Raw genomic sequence first — 23,410 nt, 5'->3', positions numbered from 1 at the left:
ACTTGCTAGCTCTCGGCCTACGATCGGACGCTGTGCTGTCGGACGACAAAAATCTCATCGGACGTCCGAACTTCAACTTGGCTATTTTCGGACGATTGGTTCGGACGATGATTTGATCGTCGGACGTCCGAAAGCCCCAACGGCTAGCTGACCCTTCATCTGCCTTCTATCCGTTGGAAGCTTTAATGAAGCTCATTTCTGTTCCCCTTTAAAAACAAACTGTTCTGAACGAAGGGAGGACTTTTGCACACTTTGTTTACAAGATCTCAAGAGATATTTTAGCTAGAAAATAGTCTCCAAAACTAGATTTGTTTTAAAGTGGTGTGAATTTCTGGTGAGCATTTCTTTTGTGATTGAAAGGATCTTTAGTGTAGCTTTGTTGAGGGTTTTCAGAGTGATTGTAAAACTTCTTAGCTTGACTAAGTGAGGCTTAGGGCAAGGAGGAAGTGCTCCCTCCATTGTACATCTAGTTGATCGTCTTCCATCAAAGAGAAGTTGCTCTTCCTAGTGTGTGGTCTTCAAGTTTGAGGATAGCTTGGTAGACACTTGGTTTGATTCCCCAATTTACTTTTCTGTTTAATAAAATTCTCATTGCTTGTTTATACTTGTGTTTCTGATCAATATTGCTCTTGTCTTCTAATCCACTTGGTTGATCACTACTAGAAAAGAAGGAAATTTTAATTTAGCAAAAATTGCCTAAATCTGATTAAGATCTTGAATAACCCAATTCACCCCCCCTCTTGGTTGTCTTTGGGACTTACAAAAGTCATGAATATCATATGCCTATAAACAATTCAGATTGGACAATCCCAGAAGAAAAAATTGAACACATTTATAGAATTGGCCCTTTAGATTTCAAAACGGCTTTATCAGTTAAAACTCATGAAGAAACAATATCTATTCAAGAAGAATATCAAACCATACAATTATTAAATCATAGTACAATTCAAAAATATTTAAGTAAAGGATATCGCTATATTCATATAAGATTAATACAGATTGTTGTAAAACCTTTATTCCATTTAGGAGTTGATGCTCCAATATACTTAGCATTAAGAGATACTAGACTCAAACGATATAAAACTTCCTTACTTTCTATGATTCAACCAAATGTATTTAACGGACCCATATATTTTAACTGTGCTCCAAATTTTTCAATAGATCTAACAGACCCACATATACTAAATTCAGTTATACTAGATATTCATCTACAAGGAAATGAATTTGAAAAATATACAAAGAATTTTGCAATAATATATAGAATATATTACAGACCCTTGTCTTCACATTTAAATCCAAAATTTATAATGACTCCAACTCTTAAAGACGAAACAACTTTATTACAAGTAGATGCAGATAGACCTACCACCTATATTCCAAAAAGATTAAAATGGAATGAAATAACAATACCAAGTGAATTTGAAATTAAAAATCCACAAGTAGCAAGAAATATAGAACAAACTACTGCAGAAGATATTATAGAAAAATCAGATGGAAGTACTTTAATAAGATTTTCATCACTAAGAGAAAGACCAGAATCATCTTATTCATGGTTACCAGCTAGACGTTCAAATTATGAGTCATCTGAAATTAATTTCCCTATAGAAAGTACATCAAATTTTAAATATAAAACTCCTATTCCAGAAGTTGTAAATCAAAATAAATCAGAATATTCACCAACACATTCTCAAATGCAAGGAGAAATAAATGTTATAAATAAACCTTATATAATAAATCATAAATACCTACAAGAAGATTTTGAAGATGAAGAAAATACAGAAAAAAGAATTTGGTTTTTCCAATTAAATTCAGAATATAAAGAAAAATTAATAATAGAATGGAAAAATGAATTAGATAAACAAAAGTTTGATTTTCCTTTCTTTAATTGGTTATCATTTTATACCTCAAAATTAGGAATAAATGATATATATAATACACCTCAAATAAATGTTCAAACTAATTTATATAAAAAATGGAAATTAAAAGACGATCAAATTTTAACATCAATACATCCTCCATTACAAGAAGTAAAAATTAATATAGGAAAAGGAGAAGTAATAGCCTCACCTTTTAAAAAGGGAAGAGAAGCTGAATCAAGTAATAATTCAATAAATCTGGAAGATCTCAAAAAAGTTTATCAACAAAATAATTATACAAATCAAATTCTTCATACAATATCTCAACATATGGAAGTATTAAATACAAAAATTGATACACTAAAGAAACCAGATTTAAAATTTCCCAATGATATATCAGCACCTCATTTTCAACCTAGAAGTTTGACAAGAGAAAAAGAACAAGATTTAGTACAAAGTATTAGTAATCAAAAGATAAGTAATACAGATAATTTATTAAATAAAATATCTAATGCATTACAAAATCTAACTACAGATTCAAAACCATCAACATCCAAAATAAACACATTAGATCAAATAATAGAAGATAACTCTATGGAAGAGTTAGAAGATTTATCAGAAGAATCAATAAATTCAGATATAGAAGAAAATATACTTTTACCAATAGAAAATCAATTTGAAGAAGAAGATAATCAAATAAATCGGATAAAAAGAAAAAACTATAGTAACAATAAAAATTGGAAAATGGTAAGCTCAAAAAATTATTATCCTATACCAAGTCCTCCAGATATTCAATATGAAGAAAGATCAAAATTTAGAACTACTAAATATGATGGAGATTCAATATATGAATGGAATATAGATGGCAAAGCTGAATATGAAGTATTAAATAATTTACAAGAAATGGGAATGGCAAGACTAGCTTATAAAATAAAAAATATTCAAGAAAGAAATATTGCAACATTATTAGTTTCAGGATTCACTGGACAATTAAAGAATTGGTGGGATAATGCTTTAACCTTACAAGATAAACTATCAATATTAGAACATACACAAGAATTAGAAGATGATCAAGGAAATATTCAAGTACAATCAGATGCTGCAGAATTTCTAATTGTAACAATAGTAATGTATTTCATAGGAAATCCAAAAGAAGAATTAAATTCTAATAAAACATTTTTAACAAATTTAAGATGCCCAACATTATCGGATTTTAGATGGTACAAAGATATGTTTTTAACAAATGTATTAAGACGACCAGACTGTAATGCTTCATTTTGGAAAGAAAGATTCATAACAGGATTACCAAGTTTATTTTCACAAAGAATAATGGATAATTTACAAAAAGAAATGGGAACAGATGTAATTTCATTCGAAAATATTACTTTTGGACAATTATTTGCTTTTGTGAAAAAAGAAGGATTAATGTTGTGTTCAGAATTAAGACTACAGATAAAATATGGTTCAAAAAGAAAAGAAGTAGGATCATTCTGTGATGCATTTGGAATTAAAAGAATCAAATCACCATCAGCATATAAAAAGAAAATTAAAAAATATTCTAAGAAACCAAGGTATATAAAACCTAAGGAAAATGAACCAACTAAAAAGAGAAGATTTATTAAAAAGAAAATAGTTTGTTATAAATGTGGAAAAATAGGACATAAAGCAAACAAATGTAGATTAAAAGAAAAAATTACAGAAATTTGCTCTAATGAAGAAGAAATTAAAAATAAATTAATAAACTTACTAATAAATGAAAAAGAACAAAGTACAGAAGATGATTATTACAATGATATTTCTAGTTCTGATAGTGAAGAAAATTGCAATTGTACTCCAAAATATTTAAATGTAGTAACTAAAAAAGAAGATAAAGAATTTTTATTAGATATAATAGAAAAAATTGATGATCCAATAGCTAAAAAAGAATATTTAGAAAGACTAAAAAGTTTAATTATTCAAGAAGATAAAATGCCAAAAATAATAGAACCTTTTAGTATATCAAAATTAATAGACAAATATCCTAATATAATCTGCTATGTAATTTAAACATCCTAAAAACCTTTGTAATTGATTTTTTTCTTTTATTTCATCTGGAAATTTTGTTGCAAATTCTAAAGCTCTATTTATTGGTTTTATTGTTCCTTGATATATATTATGTCCTAAAAATCTTATTTTAGTTTGGAATAATTTCATTTTTGGAGCAGAAACAACTAATCCATTTTTCTTGATTATTTTTAAAAATATATTTAAATGTTTAAAATGTTGTTCTATTGATTCTGAAAATATTAATACATCATCTATATAGACTATACTGAATGAACTGTAAGGATTAAAGATATCATTCATTATATTTTGAAATTCTGATGGTGCATTTTTTAATCCAAATGGCATAACTTTCCATTTATAATGTCCAAAAGGTGTTGTAAATGCTGTTTTGTACCTATCTTTTGGATTTATTATTATTTGCCAATATCCGGATTTCATATCAAATTTGGAAAAGATTTTTGCATTAAATAGTCTATTAAGTAAATCTTTTTTGTTAGGAATAGGATATCTAATCCATTGTAAAACTTCTAACCCAGGTACGTATATGAATGCATGTATTTAATTAAACTTGCAATAATCATAAAGAATAAGGACTTACAATGAAAGAATGGAGTTTGGAGTACGAGCAGCTTGGCTATAAGTCAAAGCTGGAAAGTCTTGTAAAATTTGAAATCTATTTTGAGAAACAGGAGTAAGACTCATCTCATAATCCTGAGGAGTCTTTGGCCTGAAATTACCTGCTTTTGAATCCATGATCCTGCAAAATTTTAACAAATAATTCTGTTAAGTTGTTCTTTAAGCTGTTGAATTTGAATTTCAACCGACTGAATGTCTTCTGGTGGATGATTGGCTTTTTCTAGAACATTCTTGAATATGATATTTGAATTGATCTGCCTTTTTAGAAGAAAGGCTTGTCCTTTTAGTGTGGTTGCAGCCCAAAAGCTGTGTCTGATATGAACTGTATCATGGTTTCGAATTTGAGAATAAGGAATAGGTTGAATAGTTTTGTTGGGATTTTTGACAAAATAGGTAAAGGGTCTATGAGATATGTTTATAGCTCTTTTTTGAAGAATAGGGTTATCTCTTTCATTTCGTAATCTTCGAATATATTCTTTGTGGGTTTCACGTTCCATTTCCCTGTAAAAATTCTCTTGTTAAGAAGTCAGGAAGAGAGTTATTCTCTCCTTTGATGAATTCTATATCAAAATCAAATACTGAAAGAATTGCTTGCCATCTAGCAAATATTTGTTTTGAACATCTTTTTGTAAAATTTCTTTAGCTGATTTACAATCTATTCTAATTAAAAAAATTTTATTATATAAATCATCTTGAAATTTTGATATACATAAAACTATTGATAAAATTTCTTTTTTAATAGTTGAATAATTCTTTTGAGGATCAGACCATGTTCCTGAATGAAATCTAACTAATTCTTCTTTTGAATTATCTATTTTTTGTTTTAATATTCCTCCATATCCTAATTCTGATGCATCAGTTTCGACTATCATGAATGCTTTAGGATGAGGTAAACATAAACATGGTAATGATTCTATTTTCTCTTTTAAATATTTTATTTTTTGAGTATGTTCTTCTGTCCAAGGTTTTGGATTTTTCTTTAATCTATTGAACAATATAGAACATTCTTGTCTTAATTTAGGAAAGAAATCTGCTATGTAATTTAAACATCCTAAAAACCTTTGTAATTGATTTTTATCTTTGATCTCATCTGGAAATTTAGTAGCAAATTCTAAAGCTCTATTAATTGGTTTTATTGTTCCTTGATATATATTATGTCCTAAAAATCTTATTTTAGTTTGAAATAATTTCATTTTTGGAGCAGAAACAACTAATCCATTTTTCTTAACTATTTTTAAAAATATACTTAAATGTTTAAAATGTTGTTCTATTGATTCTGAAAATATTAATACATCATCTATATAGATTATACTGAATGAACTGTAAGGATTAAAGATATCATTCATTATATTTTGAAATTCTGATGGTGCATTTTTTAATCCAAATGGCATAACTTTCCATTCATAATGTCCAAAAGGTGTTGTAAATGCTGTTTTATATCTATCTTTTGGATTTATTATTATTTGCCAATATCCTGATTTCATATCAAATTTTGAGAATATTTTTGCATTAAATAATCTGTTAAGCAAATCTTTTTTATTTGGAATAGGATATCTAATCCATTGTAAAACTTTATTTAGAGGTTTATAATTTATTACTAATCTTGGAACTCCTCGTTCTTTTTCAGCTTGATTCATTACATAAAATGCAGCACAGCTCCAAGGTGATTTTGAGGGAGTTATTAATCCTTTATCTAGTAATACTTTTATTTCTTTTTTACAAAATTCTAATAACTCAGAATTCATTTGTATTGGTCTAGCTTTTGTTGGAATATTCTTTTCATCAAAGTCTTTTTCATAAGGTAATTCTATCATATGTTGTTTTCTATCCCAAAAAGCATTAGGAATATCTGCACAAATTTCTTTTTGTAATAATTCTTCTATTTCTAATATTCTTTTTTGTATTTTAATATCATTTAATTGTTCTTCAATTTTTAAATAAGATCTTTCTTCTTTTATATAGCTTATTTGCTGTTGTACTTTGGTAATTGTATTTATTGTTTATACATTGAAGACGTTTGTAATGTTTGTAGTTCTTTTTGCTTTATTGGAGTTAAGAATTTAAAAGTAATAATTTTTCCCATAATATTTACTGAAATTCCTTCATTATTAACTAAGAATGGATATATTTGAATTAAAAAGGGTGTTCCTAATATTACATCATGACTTATATTGTTTACTATTAGAAAATTATGTCTTATGCAATATTCATTATTACATATTGATCCTTTTGTAAATTTATATTTTACTTTTAAATCTTCTCCATTTGCTGCCATTAGTTTCTCATTTGTTCTTTCGCAATATTTAGTAGGGATTATCCCTTCTTTAATGCAACTTGTATCAGCTCCACTGTCTATTAGAGTTACAAATGTTTCTTTGAAATCTTCTACTGTGATAGTTACTAAAGCGAACCATTTTTGAAATGTTATTCTTTCAATAGTATTTAAATATTGATTTTCTTCTACTGTTTTTCCTGATATTGATATTTCTTCTGTTTTAGAATTAGAGGTTGAGGGTTGATTTAATGTTATTTTTTATTCTATTTCCAAATCTTTTAATTTTAATTCTATTATTTCTTGTTGTAATTGTTTTACTTGTATTTTAAGATTATTAATTTCTGTTTGAAGGTCTTTAGTAGTTTCTTTCTTCATTATATTTATATTAGGATATTTGTCTATTAATTTTGATATACTAAAAGGTTCTATTATTTTTGGCATTTTATCTTCTTGAATAATTAAACTTTTTAGTCTTTCTAAATATTCTTTTTTAGCTATTGGATCATCAATTTTTTCTATTATATCTAATAAAAATTCTTTATCTTCTTTTTTAGTTATTACATTTAAATATTTTGGAGTACAATTGCAATTTTCTTCACTATCAGAACTAGAAATATCATTGTAATAATCATCTTCTGTACTTTGTTCGTTTTCATTTATTAATAAGTTTATTAGTTTATTTTTAATTTCTTCTTCGTTGGAACATATTTCTGTAATTTTTTCTTTTAATCTACATTTGTTTGCTTTATGTCCTATTTTTCCACATTTATAACAAACAATTTTCTTTTTAATAAATTTCTTTCTTTTAGTTGGTTCATTTTCCTTAGGTTTTTTATATCTTATTTTCTTAGAATATTTTTTAATTTTCTTTTTATATGCTGATGGTGATTTGATTCTTTTAATTCCAAATGCATCACAGAATGATCCTACTTCTTTTCTCTTTGAACCATATTTTGTCTGTAATCTTAATTCTGAACATAACATTAATCCTTCTTTTTTCACAAAAGCAAATAATTGTCCAAAAGTAATATTTTCGAATGAAATTACATCTGTTCCCATTTCCTTTTGTAAATTATCCATTATTCTTTGTGAAAATAAACTTGGTAATCCAGTTATGAATCTTTCTTTCCAAAATGAAGCATTACAGTCTGGTCGTCTTAATACATTTGTTAAAAACATATCTTTGTACCATCTAAAATCCGATAATGTTGGGCATCTTAAATTTGTTAAAAATGTTTTATTAGAATTTAATTCTTCTTTTGGATTTCCTATGAAATACATTACTATTGTTACAATTAGAAATTCTGCAGCATCTGATTGTATTTGAATATTTCCTTGATCATCTTCTAATTCTTGTGTATGTTCTAATATTGATAGTTTATCTTGTAAGGTTAAAGCATTATCCCACCAATTCTTTAATTGTCCAGTGAATCCTGAAACTAATAATGTTGCAATATTTCTTTCTTGAATATTTTTAATTTTATAAGCTAGTCTTGCCATTCCCATTTCTTGTAAATTATTTAGTACTTCATATTCAGCTTTGCCATCTATATTCCATTCATATATTGAATCTCCATCATATTTAGTAGTCCTAAATTTTGATCTTTCTTCATATTGAATATCTGGAGGACTTGGTCTAGGATAATAATTTTTTGAACTTATCATTTTCCAATTTTTATTGTTATTATAGTTTTTTCTTTTTATTCTATTTATTTGATTATCTTCTTCTTCAAATTGATTTTCTATTGGTAAAAGTATATTTTCTTCTATATCTGAATTTATTGATTCTTCTGATAAATCTTCTAACTCTTCCATAGAATTTTCTTCTATTATTTGATCTAATGTGTTTATTTTGGGTGTTGATGGTTTTGAATCTGTAGTTAGATTTTGTAATGCATTAGATATTTTATTTAATAAATTATCTGTATTACTTATCTTTTGATTACTAATACTTTGTACTAAATCTTGTTCTTTTTCTCTTGTCAAACTTCTAGGTTGAAAATGAGGTGCTGATATATCATTAGGGAATTTTAAATCTGGTTTCTTTAGTGTATCAATTTTTGTATTTAATACTTCCATATGTTGAGATATTGTATGAAGAATTTGATTTGTATAATTATTTTGTTGATAAACTTTTTTGAGATCTTCCAGATTTATTGAATTATTACTTGATTCAGCTTCTCTTCCCTTTTTAAAAGGTGAGGCTATTACTTCTCCTTTTCCTATATTAATTTTTACTTCTTGTAATGGAGGATGTATTGATGTTAAGATTTGATCGTCTTTTAATTTCCATTTTTTATATAAATTAGTTTGAACATTTATTTGAGGTGTATTATATATATCATCTATTCCTAATTTTGAGGTATAAAATGATAACCAATTAAAGAAAGGAAAATCAAACTTTTGTTTATCTAATTCATTTTTCCATTCTATTATTAATTTTTCTTTATATTCTGAATTTAATTGGAAAAACCAAATTCTTTTTTCTGTATTTTCTTCATCTTCAAAATCTTCTTGTAGGTATTTATGATTTATTATATAAGGTTTATTTATAACATTTATTTCTCCTTGCATTTGAGAATGTGTTGGTGAATATTCTGATTTATTTTAATTTACAACTTCTGGAATAGGAGTTTTATATTTAAAATTTGATGTACTTTCTATAGGGAAATTAATTTCAGATGACTCATAATTTGAACGTCTAGCTGGCAACCATGAATAAGATGATTCTGGTCTTTCTCTTAGTGATGAAAATCTTATTAAAGTACTTCCATCTGATTTTTCTATAATATCTTCTGCAGTAGTTTGTTCTATATTTCTTGCTATTTGTGGATTTTTAATTTCAAATTCACTTGGTATTGTTATTTCATTCCATTTTAATCTTTTGGGAATATATGTGGTAGGTCTATCTGCATCTACTTGTAATAAAGTTGTTTCGTCTTTAAGAGTTGGAGTCATTATAAATTTTGGATTTAAATGTGAAGACAAAGGTCTGTAATATATTCTGTATATTATTGCAAAATTCTTTGTATGTTTTTCAAATTCATTTCCTTGTAGATGAATATCTAGTATAACTGAATTTAGTATATGTGGGTCTGTTAGATCTATTGAAAAATTTGGGGCACAGTTAAAATATATGGGTCCGTTACATACATTTGTTTGAATCATAGAAAGTAAGGAAGTTGTATATCGTTTGAGTCTAGTATCTCTTAATGCTAAGTATATTGGAGCATCAACTCCTAAATGGAATAAAGGTTTTACAGCAATCTGTATTAATCCTATATGAATATAGCGATATCCTTTACATAAATATTTTTGAATTGTACTATGATTTAATAATTGTATGGTTTGATATTCTTCTTGAATAGATATTGTTTCTTCATGAGTTTTAACTGATAAAGCCGTTTTGAAATCTAAAGGGCCAATTCTATAAATGTGTTCAATTTTTTCTTCTGGGATTGTCCAATCTGAATTGTTTATAGGCATATGATATTCATGACTTTGTACTACATTATCTTGCTTTGAATTAGATCCTATTTTCAATTGTCGAAGAAATGCAGCCATGTTTAATATTTAATTAAATTTTTACTTAGACGGGAACAACCGAGCACTATGCCTGGAACATCCTATCCTGGACTTACCAACGGTCTAACAAGGCATCAAATCTTACCAACGTTTTCAGTAAAAGTTTATTAAAATGTATAACATAAATGCATGAAATAGCCAAGTCAAAATAGAAACGTAATTCAAATAAAGTAAATGTAAATGCAAAGTTTAAATATGCGTATGCAATTTAAACAGGGGTGTGGCTCTGATACCACTTCTAACCCAGGTACGTATATGAATGCATGTATTTAATTAAACTTGCAATAATCATAAAGAATAAGGACTTACAATGAAAGAATGGAGTTTGGAGTAGCACACGGAAGTCTTTGATGTTTGAAACTTGCTTTCTTAATCAAACTTTTGACAATATGGTACAATAGCTTTGAAAAACTAGTATGAGTAGGTGAGAGTGGGTATTGAAAGTTTTGAAAGGATTACAAAGGATTTGTCTAAAATTTCTCTGGTGTGTTCACCGATGCCTGTCTTCTAAAGTCTGGTTCTATTTATAGAGGCTCGGGTCTTCACTTGAATCTTCATTTCAGTCTTCATTTGAATTTGAATTTCATTTGCTTTTTGAGAAGTGGCCGACATCTTTGAGTGATTGCTTTTTCTTTTTGAATTTGCCAGCTCCTTTGATTGACTTTAAAAATCATTTGGATCTTGTCCGCATGGTCCCCCAAACGGATCAAAAGTTGATTCAGATGAGCCTGCTGACTCCTCTATTTTGTCACTTCTGTCATCCTTATCTTGCTTTTGTAGATAGTCCAAATATTCTTTGAGTATTTCTGGATTCTGCATCATCTTTTTCATCAGAAAGTCATTTGAAAATGCCTCGGATGCCATACTGGTCACCTTTTCTTTATCTTTTTTCTTCGGAGTGGTTGGAATAGTAGTTGGATTGGATGGCATTGTCGTTGGAGTGGGTGACAAATTTGTTGAAGTAGTGGTTGAATCTTTTGTCCATTTGAGCTTTTCTCCAGTTGTCAGGAATCTTATCACATTTGCTTGATCTCCAAATTCTTGATTGAATCCTGTCCACCATTTAATTTTGAATTCTCGGACTAGAGACATTGGAAGTGGCTTCTCTAGTTCTTGATGAATTTTGAAACTCCAGCAAAATATCCATGGAACTTTAAATTCCATATGATATAAAATTGGTCTTGTATATTCTTCCCCCTTTGCTCTTTTTAGATAGGTTTGAAACCCCATGAGCACATTTGGAGGTAAAATTTCGGTTTGTGGTCCAAACCATTTCCACCAATGATTGAACCAAATTGGGAATTCTCGATTGCAACATTCTTTGAATGTAAAGAACCAGGAATGATTGAATGGTCTAAAAAGGAAAGCACGATACCATGCCATTTTGTAATCTTGGTATGTGAATCCATCTGGAATGAAATTAACTGAGAAAGATTTTTTGGAATAAAGAGAAGTCCATTCATTAGGTGAACAAACTTTCTTTATGATGCATTTTGAATGACTAATAATATTTGGATTTTTCTTGTCTGGAATAGGGTAAATTTCTACAGATTGAGTATCTGTGAGAATTAATTCATAATAATCCAGATTCTTTGAAGGATCATCTGGTTGCCAATAACATTTTGGAGGGAAAATTCTTTGGACAGTTTGATTGAGTGTAGAATATAATGGTGTTTCTTGAAATCTGGTCAAAGTGATATGTTGCGTGATTGGTTTAGTGAAGTAAGTATTTTCTTTGGATTTTTCAATGGGACTTGGAATTGATTGAAGAGATCTTATGGGAGGAAAGGTTGGAGTACGAGCAGCTTGACTATAAGTCAAGGCTGGAAAGTCTTGTAAAATTTGAAATCTATTTTGAGAAACAGGAGTAAGACTCATCTCATAATCCTGAGGAGTCTTTGGCCTGGAATTGCCTGCTTTTGAATCCATGATCCTGCAAAATTTTAACAAATAATCTTGTTAAGCTGTTCTTTAAGCTGTTGAATTCGAATTAAAATTGGCTGAATATCTTCAGGAGGATGATTGGCTTTTTCAAGAACATTCTTAAATATAATGTTTGAATTGATCTGCCTTTTTAGAAGAAAGGCTTGTTCTTTTGGTGTGGTTGCAGCCCAAAAGCTGTGTCTAATATGAACTGTATCATGGTTTCGAATTTGAGAATAAGGAATTGGTTGAATTGTTTTGTCAGGATTTTTGACAAAATAGGTAAAGGGTCTATGAGAAATGTTTGTGGCTCTTTTTTGAAGAATTGGGTTATCTCGTTCAGCTCGAAGTCTTCGAAGGTATTCTTTGTGAGTTTCACGTTCCATTTCCCTGTAAAAATTCTCTAGTCAAGAAGTCAGGAAGGGAGTTATTTTCTCCTTTAATAAATTCTATGTCGAAATCGAAAACTGAAAGAATTGCTTGCCATCTTGCAAATATTTGTTTTGAAACTATATTTTGAACATCTTTCTGCAAAATTTCTTTAGCTGATTTACAATCTATTCTAATTAAAAAAATTTTATTATATAAATCATCTTGAAATTTTGATATGCATAAAACTATTGATAAAATTTCTTTTTTAATAGTTGAATAATTCTTTTGAGGATCAGACCATGTCCCTGAATGAAATCTAACTAATTCTTCTTTTGAATTATCTATTTTTTGTTTTAATATTCCTCCGTATCCTAATTCTGATGCATCAGTTTCGACTATCATGAATGCTTTAGGATGAGGTAAACATAAACATGGTAATGAATCTATTTTCTCTTTTAAATATTTTATTTTTTGAGTATGTTCTTCTGTCCAAGGTTTTGGTTTTTTCTTTAATCTATTAAATAATATAGAACATTCTTGTCTTAATTTAGGAAAGAAATCTGCTATGTAATTTAAACATCCTAAAAACCTTTGTAATTGATTTTTTTCTTTTATTTCATCTGGAAATTTTGTTGCAAATTCTAAAGCTCTATTTATTGGTTTTATTGTTCCTTGATATATATTATGTCCTAAAAATCTTATTTTAGTTTGGAATAATTTCATTTTTGGAGCAGAAACAACTAATCCATTTTTCTTGATTATTTTTAAAAATATATTTAAATGTTTAAAATGTTGTTCTATTGATTCAGAAAATATTAATACATCATCTATATAGACTATACTGAATGAACTGTAAGGATTAAAGATATCATTCATTATATTTTGAAATTCTGATGGTGCATTTTTTAATCCAAATGGCATAACTTTCCATTCATAATGTCCAAAATGTGTTGTAAATGCTGTTTTGTACCTATCTTTTGGATTTATTATTATTTGCCAATATCCGGATTTCATATCAAATTTGGAAAAGATTTTTGCATTAAATAGTCTATTAAGTAAATCTTTTTTATTAGGAATAGGATATCTAATCCATTGTAAAACTTTATTTAAAGGTTTATAATTTATTACTAATCTTGGAACTCCTCGTTCTTTTTCAGCTTGATTCATTACATAAAATGCAGCACAGCTCCAAGGTGATTTTGAGGGAGTTATTAATCCTTTATCTAGTAATACTTTTATTTCTTTTTTACAAAATTCTAAAAACTCAGAATTCATTTGTATTGGTCTAGCTTTTGTTGGAATATTCTTTTCATCAAAGTCTTTTTCATAAGGTAATTCTATCATATGTTGTTTTCTATCCCAAAAAGCATTAGGAATATCTGCACAAATTTCTTTTTGTAATAATTCTTCTATTTCTAATATTCTTTTTTGTATTTTAATATCATTTAATTGTTCTTCAATTTTTAAATAAGATTTTTCTTCTTTTATATAGCTTATTTGCTGTTGTACTTTGGTAATTGTATTTATTGTTTTATATATTGAAGACGTTTGTAATGTTTGTAGTTCTTTTTGCTTTATTGGAGTTAAGAATTTAAAAGTAATAATTTTTCCCATAATATTTACTGAAATTCCTTCATTATTAACTAAGAATGGATATATTTGAATTAAAAAGGGTGTTCCTAATATTACATCATGACTTATATTGTTTACTATTAGAAAATTATGTCTTATGCAATATTCATTATTACATATTGATCCTTTTGTAAATTTATATTTTACTTTTAAATCTTCTCCATTTGCTGCCATTAGTTTCTCATTTGTTCTTTCGCAATATTTAGTAGGGATTATCCCTTCTTTAATGCAACTTGTATCAGCTCCACTGTCTATTAGAGTTACAAATGTTTCTTTGAAATCTTCTACTGTGATAGTTACTAAAGCGAACCATTTTTGAAATGTTATTCTTTCAATAGTATTTAAATATTGATTTTCTTCTACTGTTTTTCCTGATATTGATATTTCTTCTGTTTTAGAATTAGAGGTTGAGGGTTGATTTAATGTTATTTTTTATTCTATTTCCAAATCTTTTAATTTTAATTCTATTATTTCTTGTTGTAATTGTTTTACTTGTATTTTAAGATTATTAATTTCTGTTTGAAGGTCTTTAGTAGTTTCTTTCTTCATTATATTTATATTAGGATATTTGTCTATTAATTTTGATATACTAAAAGGTTCTATTATTTTTGGCATTTTATCTTCTTGAATAATTAAACTTTTTAGTCTTTCTAAATATTCTTTTTTAGCTATTGGATCATCAATTTTTTCTATTATATCTAATAAAAATTCTTTATCTTCTTTTTTAGTTATTACATTTAAATATTTTGGAGTACAATTACAATTTTCTTCACTATCAGAACTAGAAATATCATTGTAATAATCATCTTCTGTACTTTGTTCTTTTTCATTTATTAGTAAGTTTATTAATTTATTTTTAATTTCTTCTTCGTTAGAGCAAATTTCTGTAATTTTTTCTTTTAATCTACATTTGTTTGCTTTATGTCCTATTTTTCCACATTTATAACAAACTATTTTCTTTTTAATAAATCTTCTCTTTTTAGTTGGTTCATTTTCCTTAGGTTTTATATACCTTGGTTTCTTAGAATATTTTTTAATTTTCTTTTTATATGCTGATGGTGATTTGATTCTTTTAATTCCAAATGCATCACAGAATGATCCTACTTCTTTTCTTTTTGAACCATATTTTATCTGTAGTCTTAATTCTGAACACAACATTAATCCTTCTTTTTTCACAAAAGCAAATAATTGTCCAAAAGTAATATTTTCGAATGAAATTACATCTGTTCCCATTTCTTTTTGTAAATTATCCATTATTCTTTGTGAAAATAAACTTGGTAATCCTGTTATGAATCATTCTTTCCAAAATGAAGCATTACAGTCTGGTCGTCTTAATACATTTGTTAAAAACATATCTTTGTACCATCTAAAATCCGATAATGTTGGGCATCTTAAATTTGTTAAAAATGTTTTATTAGAATTTAATTCTTCTTTTGGATTTCCTATGAAATACATTACTATTGTTACAATTAGAAATTCTGCAGCATCTGATTGTATTTGAATATTTCCTTGATTATCTTCTAATTCTTGTGTATGTTCTAATATTGATAGTTTATCTTGTAAGGTTAAAGCATTATCCCACCAATTCTTTAATTGTCCAGTGAATCCTGAAACTAATAATGTTGCAATATTTCTTTCTTGAATATTTTTTATTTTATAAGCTAGTCTTGCCATTCCCATTTCTTGTAAATTATTTAATACTTCCATATGTTGAGATATTGTATGAAGAATTTGATTTGTATAATTATTTTGTTGATAAACTTTTTTGAGATCTTCCAGATTTATTGAATTATTACTTGATTCAGCTTCTCTTCCCTTTTTAAAAGGTGAGGCTATTACTTCTCCTTTTCCTATATTAATTTTTACTTCTTGTAATGGAGGATGTATTGATGTTAAGATTTGATCGTCTTTTAATTTCCATTTTTTATATAAATTAGTTTGAACATTTATTTGAGGTGTATTATATATATCATCTATTCCTAATTTTGAGGTATAAAATGATAACCAATTAAAGAAAGGAAAATCAAACTTTTGTTTATCTAATTCATTTTTCCATTCTATTATTAATTTTTCTTTATATTCTGAATTTAATTGGAAAAACCAAATTCTTTTTTCTGTATTTTCTTCATCTTCAAAATCTTCTTGTAGGTATTTATGATTTATTATATAAGGTTTATTTATAACATTTATTTCTCCTTGCATTTGAGAATGTGTTGGTGAATATTCTGATTTATTTTGATTTACAACTTCTGGAATAGGAGTTTTATATTTAAAATTTGATGTACTTTCTATAGGGAAATTAATTTCAAATGAAGATGAAATGAAGATCAAATGTAACTTCCCGAGCCTCTATAAATAGAATCAAAATGTTAGACAGAAGGCATCGGTGAACACACCAGAGAAATTTTAGACAAATCCTTTGTAATCCTTTCAAAACTTTCAATACCCACTCTCACCTACTCATACTAGTTTTTCAAAGCTATTGTACCATATTGTATTTAATACTTCCATATGTTGAGATATTGTATGAAGAATTTGATTTGTATAATTATTTTGTTGATAAACTTTTTTGAGATCTTCCAGATTTATTGAATTATTACTTGATTCAGCTTCTCTTCCCTTTTTAAAAGGTGAGGCTATTACTTCTCCTTTTCCTATATTAATTTTTACTTCTTGTAATGGAGGATGTATTGATGTTAAGATTTGATCGTCTTTTAATTTCCATTTTTTATATAAATTAGTTTGAACATTTATTTGAGGTGTATTATATATATCATCTATTCCTAATTTTGAGGTATAAAATGATAACCAATTAAAGAAAGGAAAATCAAACTTTTGTTTATCTAATTCATTTTTCCATTCTATTATTAATTTTTCTTTATATTCTGAATTTAATTGGAAAAACCAAATTCTTTTTTCTGTATTTTCTTCATCTTCAAAATCTTCTTGTAGGTATTTATGATTTATTATATAAGGTTTATTTATAACATTTATTTCTCCTTGCATTTGAGAATGTGTTGGTGAATATTCTGATTTATTTTAATTTACAACTTCTGGAATAGGAGTTTTATATTTAAAATTTGATGTACTTTCTATAGGGAAATTAATTTCAGATGACTCATAATTTGAACGTCTAGCTGGCAACCATGAATAAGATGATTCTGGTCTTTCTCTTAGTGATGAAAATCTTATTAAAGTACTTCCATCTGATTTTTCTATAATATCTTCTGCAGTAGTTTGTTCTATATTTCTTGCTATTTGTGGATTTTTAATTTCAAATTCACTTGGTATTGTTATTTCATTCCATTTTAATCTTTTGGGAATATATGTGGTAGGTCTATCTGCATCTACTTGTAATAAAGTTGTTTCGTCTTTAAGAGTTGGAGTCATTATAAATTTTGGATTTAAATGTGAAGACAAAGGTCTGTAATATATTCATATAGGATTAATACAGATTGCTGTAAAACCTTTATTCCATTTAGGAGTTGATGCTCCAATATACTTAGCATTAAGAGATACTAGACTCAAACGATATAAAACTTCCTTACTTTCTATGATTCAAACAAATGTATGTAACGGACCCATATATTTTAACTGTGCTCCAAATTTTTCAATAGATCTAACAGACCCACATATACTAAATTCAGTTATACTAGATATTCATCTACAAGGAAATGAATTTGAAAAACATACAAAGAATTTTGCAATAATATACAGAATATATTACAGACCCTTGTCTTCACATTTAAATCCAAAATTTATAATGACTCCAACTCTTAAAGACGAAACAACTTTATTACAAGTAGATGCAGATAGACCTACCACATATATTCCCAAAAGATTAAAATGGAATGAAATAACAATACCAAGTGAATTTGAAATTAAAAATCCACAAATAGCAAGAAATATAGAACAAACTACTGCAGAAGATATTATAGAAAAATCAGATGGAAGTACTTTAATAAGATTTTCATCACTAAGAGAAAGACCAGAATCATCTTATTCATGGTTACCAGCTAGACGTTCAAATTATGAGTCATCTGAAATTAATTTCCCTATAGAAAGTACATCAAATTTTAAATATAAAACTCCTATTCCAGAAGTTGTAAATCAAAATAAATCAGAATATTCACCAACACATTCTCAAATGCAAGGAGAAATAAATGTTATAAATAAACCTTATATAATAAATCATAAATACCTACAAGAAGATTTTGAAGATGAAGAAAATACAGAAAAAAGAATTTGGTTTTTCCAATTAAATTCAGAATATAAAGAAAAATTAATAATAGAATGGAAAAATGAATTAGATAAACAAAAGTTTGATTTTCCTTTCTTTAATTGGTTATCATTTTATACCTCAAAATTAGGAATAAATGATATATATAATACACCTCAAATAAATGTTCAAACTAATTTATATAAAAAATGGAAATTAAAAGACGATCAAATTTTAACATCAATACATCCTCCATTACAAGAAGTAAAAATTAATATAGGAAAAGGAGAAGTAATAGCCTCACCTTTTAAAAAGGGAAGAGAAGCTGAATCAAGTAATAATTCAATAAATCTGGAAGATCTCAAAAAAGTTTATCAACAAAATAATTATACAAATCAAATTCTTCATACAATATCTCAACATATGGAAGTATTAAATACAAAAATTGATACACTAAAGAAACCAGATTTAAAATTTCCCAATGATATATCAGCACCTCATTTTCAACCTAGAAGTTTGACAAGAGAAAAAGAACAAGATTTAGTACAAAGTATTAGTAATCAAAAGATAAGTAATACAGATAATTTATTAAATAAAATATCTAATGCATTACAAAATCTAACTACAGATTCAAAACCATCAACACCCAAAATAAACACATTAGATCAAATAATAGAAGAAAATTCTATGGAAGAGTTAGAAGATTTATCAGAAGAATCAATAAATTCAGATATAGAAGTGGTATCAGAGCCACACCCTTAAAGTGCATACGCATATTTAAACTTTGCATTTACATTTACTTTATTTGAATTACGTTTCTATTTTAACTTGGCTATTTCATGCATTTATGTTATACATTTTATTAAACTTTTACTGAAAACGTTGGTAAGACTTGATGCCTTGTTAGACCGTTGGTAAGTCCAGGATAGGATGTTCCAGGCATAGTGCTCGGTTGTTCCCGTCTAAGTAAAAATTTAATTAAATATTAAACATGGCTGCATTTCTTAGACAATTGAAAATAGGATCTAATTCAAAGCAAGATAATGTAGTACAAAGTCATGAATATCATATGCCTATAAATAATTCAGATTGGACAATCCCAGAAGAAAAAATTGAACACATTTATAGAATTGGCCCTTTCGATTTCAAAACAGCTTTATCAGTTAAAACTCATGAAGAAACAATATCTATTCAAGAAGAATATCAAACCATACAATTATTAAATCATAGTACAATTCAAAAATATTTATGTAAAGGATATCGCTATATTCATATACGTACTTGGATTTTTTCTGTCTGGAATTGGGAATATTTCTACAGATTGAGTATCTGTAAGAATTAATTCATAGTAATCCAAATTTTTTGAGGGATCATCTGGTTGCCAAAAACACTTTTGAGGAAAGATTCTTTGGGTAATTTGATTGAGTGTAGAATACAAAGGTACTTCTTGGAATTTAGTTAAAGTGATATGTTGAGTAAATGGCTTGGTAAAATAGGTATTTTCATTGGATTTTTCTGGGGTCTTTGGAATTTGTTGAAGAGGTCTTTGAGAAGAAGTTGGAGTACAAGCAGCTTGACTATAAGTCAATGCTGGAAAATCTGATAAGAGTTGGAATCTGTTTTGAGTAACAGGAGTAAGACTCATCTCATAATCTTGAGGAGTCTTTGGCCTGGAATTTCCTGCTTTTGAATCCATAATCCTGCAATATTAATAAACAATATCTTTAAGTTGGTCAGATAGTTGTTTATTTTGCTGTTTGTGATACTGAATAAATTCCTCACTTCTCTCGATTCTTTTCATAACTTTGATTCGAATGGTATTTCTCTGAATCTCTCTTTGAATAAGAAAGGCTCTTTCTTGGGGAGTGATTGTAGCATAAGGGCTTTTTCGAATGTATATGGTATCATATTTAGGAATTTGATGAGCTGGAATACTTTGTCTACCATAGCTGGTTTGGGCAAAATATTGATATCCTCTGGATTGGATATCTTTTTCTTTGTTTTGGAGTTTGGGAGAATCCCTTTGAGCTCTCAAATAATTGATATATTCTCGTTCTTCTCTTTGAGCCATCAATTCACGATCCATGACGTTGTAGAAATTCTCTAGTAAGAAAATCTGGTAAAGAATTATTTTCTCCTTTGATGAATTCTATATCAAAATCAAAAACAGATAAAATAGCTTGCCATCTAGCAAATATTTGTTTTGAAACTATATTTTGAACATCTTTTTGTAAAATCTCTTTTACAGATTTACAATCTATTCTAATTAAAATTTTCTTATTGTATAAATCATCTTGAAATTTAGATATACATAAGACTATTGATAAAATCTCTTTTTTAATTGTTGAATAATTCTTTTGAGGATCTGACCATGTTCCTGAATGAAATCTAACTAACTCTTCTTTTGACTTTTCAAATTTTTGTTTTAGTATTCCTCCATATCCTAATTCTGATGCATCTGTTTCAACTATCATGAATGCATTAGGATGTGGTAAACATAAACATGGTAAAGATTTAATTTTTTCCTTTAAATATCTTATTTTTTGAGTATGTTCTTCTGTCCATGGTTTTGGATTCTTTTTTAGTCTGTTAAATAATATAGAACATTCTTGTCTTAATTTGGGAAAGAAATCTGCTATATAATTTAAGCATCCTAAAAATCTTTGTAATTGATTTTTATCTTTTATTTCATCTGGAAATTTAGTAGTGAATTCTAAAGCTCTATTAATTGGTTTTATTGTGCCTTGATATATATCGTGTCCTAAAAATCTTACTTTTGTTTGGAATAATTTCATTTTTGGTGCAGAAATTACTAATCCATTTTTCTTAACTATTTTTAAAAATATATTTAAATGTTTAAAATGCTGTTCTAATGATTCAGAAAATATTAATACATCATCAATATAAACTATACTAAATGAACTATAAGGATTGAAAATATCATTCATTATATTTTGAAATTCTGATGGTGCATTTTTTAATCCAAATGGCATTACATTCCATTCATAATGTCCAAAGGGTGTTGTGAATGCTGTTTTGTATCTATCTTTTGGATTTATTAATATTTGCCAATATCCTGATTTTAAATCAAATTTTGAAAATATCTTTGCTTTAAATAATCTATTAAGCAAATCTTTTTTATTAGGAATTGGATATCTTATCCATTGTAATACTTTATTTAATGGTTTGTAATTTATTACTAATCTTGGAACTCCTCGTTCTTTTTCTGCTTGATTCATGACATAAAATGCAGCACAACTCCATGGTGATTTAGAATGAGTCATTAATTTTTTATCCATTAATGCTTTTATTTCTTTTTTACAAAATTCTAATAATTCAAAATTCATTTGTATAGGTCTAGCCTTTGTTGGAATATTGTTTTCATTGAATCCTGCTTCATAGGGTAATTCAACCATATGTTGTTTTATATATGGAAGATGTTTGTAATGTTTGTAATTCTCTTTGTCTTATTGGAGTTAAGAACTTAAAGATAACATTTTTCCCCATAATATTTACTGAAATTCCTTCATTACTAACTGAAAATGGATATATTTGAATTAAAAAGGGTGTTCCTAATATTATATCGTGATTTATATTATTTACAATTATAAAATTGTGTCTAATACAATATTCATTATTACATATTGATCCTTTTGTAAATTTGTATTTTACTTTTAAGTCTTCTCCATTTGCTGCCATTAGTTTTTCATTTGTTCTTTCGCAATATTTTGTGGGAATTATTCCTTCTTTAATACAACTTGTATCAGCTCCACTATCTATTAGGGCTACAAGTGTTTCTTTAAAATCTTCTACTGTAATGGTTACTAGAGCAAACCATTTTTGAAATATCATTCTTTCGATAGTATTTAAATATTGATCTTCTTCTACTGGTTTTTCAGATATTAATATTTCTTCTGTTTTAGAATTAGAGGTTGAGGGTTGATTACTTATTAATGCTATTTTTGCTTCTATTTCCAAGTCTTTTGTTTTTAATTCTATAATCTCTTGTTGTAATTGTTTGACTTGTGTTTTTAGATTATTAATTTCTGATTGAAGATCTTTAGTAGTTTCTTTCTTCATTATATTTATGTTTGGATATTTATCTATTAATTTTGATATACTAAAAGGTTCTATTATTTTTGGCATTTTATCTTCTTGAATAATTAAACTTTTTAATCTTTCTAGATATTCTTTTTTAGTTATCAGATCATTAATTTTTTCTATTATATCTAATAAAAATTCTTTGTCTTCTTTTTTAGTTATTACATTTATGTATTTTGGAGTACAATTGCAATCTTTTTCACTATCTGAACTAGAAATATCATTGTAATAATCATCTTCTGTACTTTGTTCTTTTTCATTTATTAATAAGTTTATTAGTTTATTTTTAATTTCTTCTTCGTTAGAGCATATTTCTGTAATTTTTTCTTTTAATCTACATTTGTTTGCTTTATGTCCTATTTTACCACATTTGTAACAAACAATTTTCTTTTTTATGAATTTCTTTCTTTTAGTTGGTTCATTTTCCTTAGGTTTTTTATATCTTATTTTCTTAGAATATTTTTTAATTTTCTTTTTGTATGCTGATGGTGATTTAATTCTTTTAATTCCAAATGCATCACAAAATGATCCTACTTCCTTTGTTTTAGAACCATATTTTATTTGTAATCTTAATTCTGAACATAACATTAATCCTTCTTTTTTGACAAATGCAAATAATTGTCCAAAGGTAATATTCTCAAATGAAATTACATCTGTTCCCATTTCTTTTTGTAAACTATCCATTATTCTTTGTGAAAATAGACTCGGTAATCCAGTTATAAATCTTTCTTTCCAGAATGAAGCATTACAATCTGGTCTTCTTAA

Source organism: Coffea eugenioides, chromosome 1, assembly GCF_003713205.1.
Source record: "Coffea eugenioides isolate CCC68of chromosome 1, Ceug_1.0, whole genome shotgun sequence".
Taxonomy (NCBI): domain Eukaryota; kingdom Viridiplantae; phylum Streptophyta; class Magnoliopsida; order Gentianales; family Rubiaceae; genus Coffea; species Coffea eugenioides.
The sequence above is the reverse complement of the archived record's forward strand: the minus strand, read 5'-3'. Positions refer to the sequence as shown.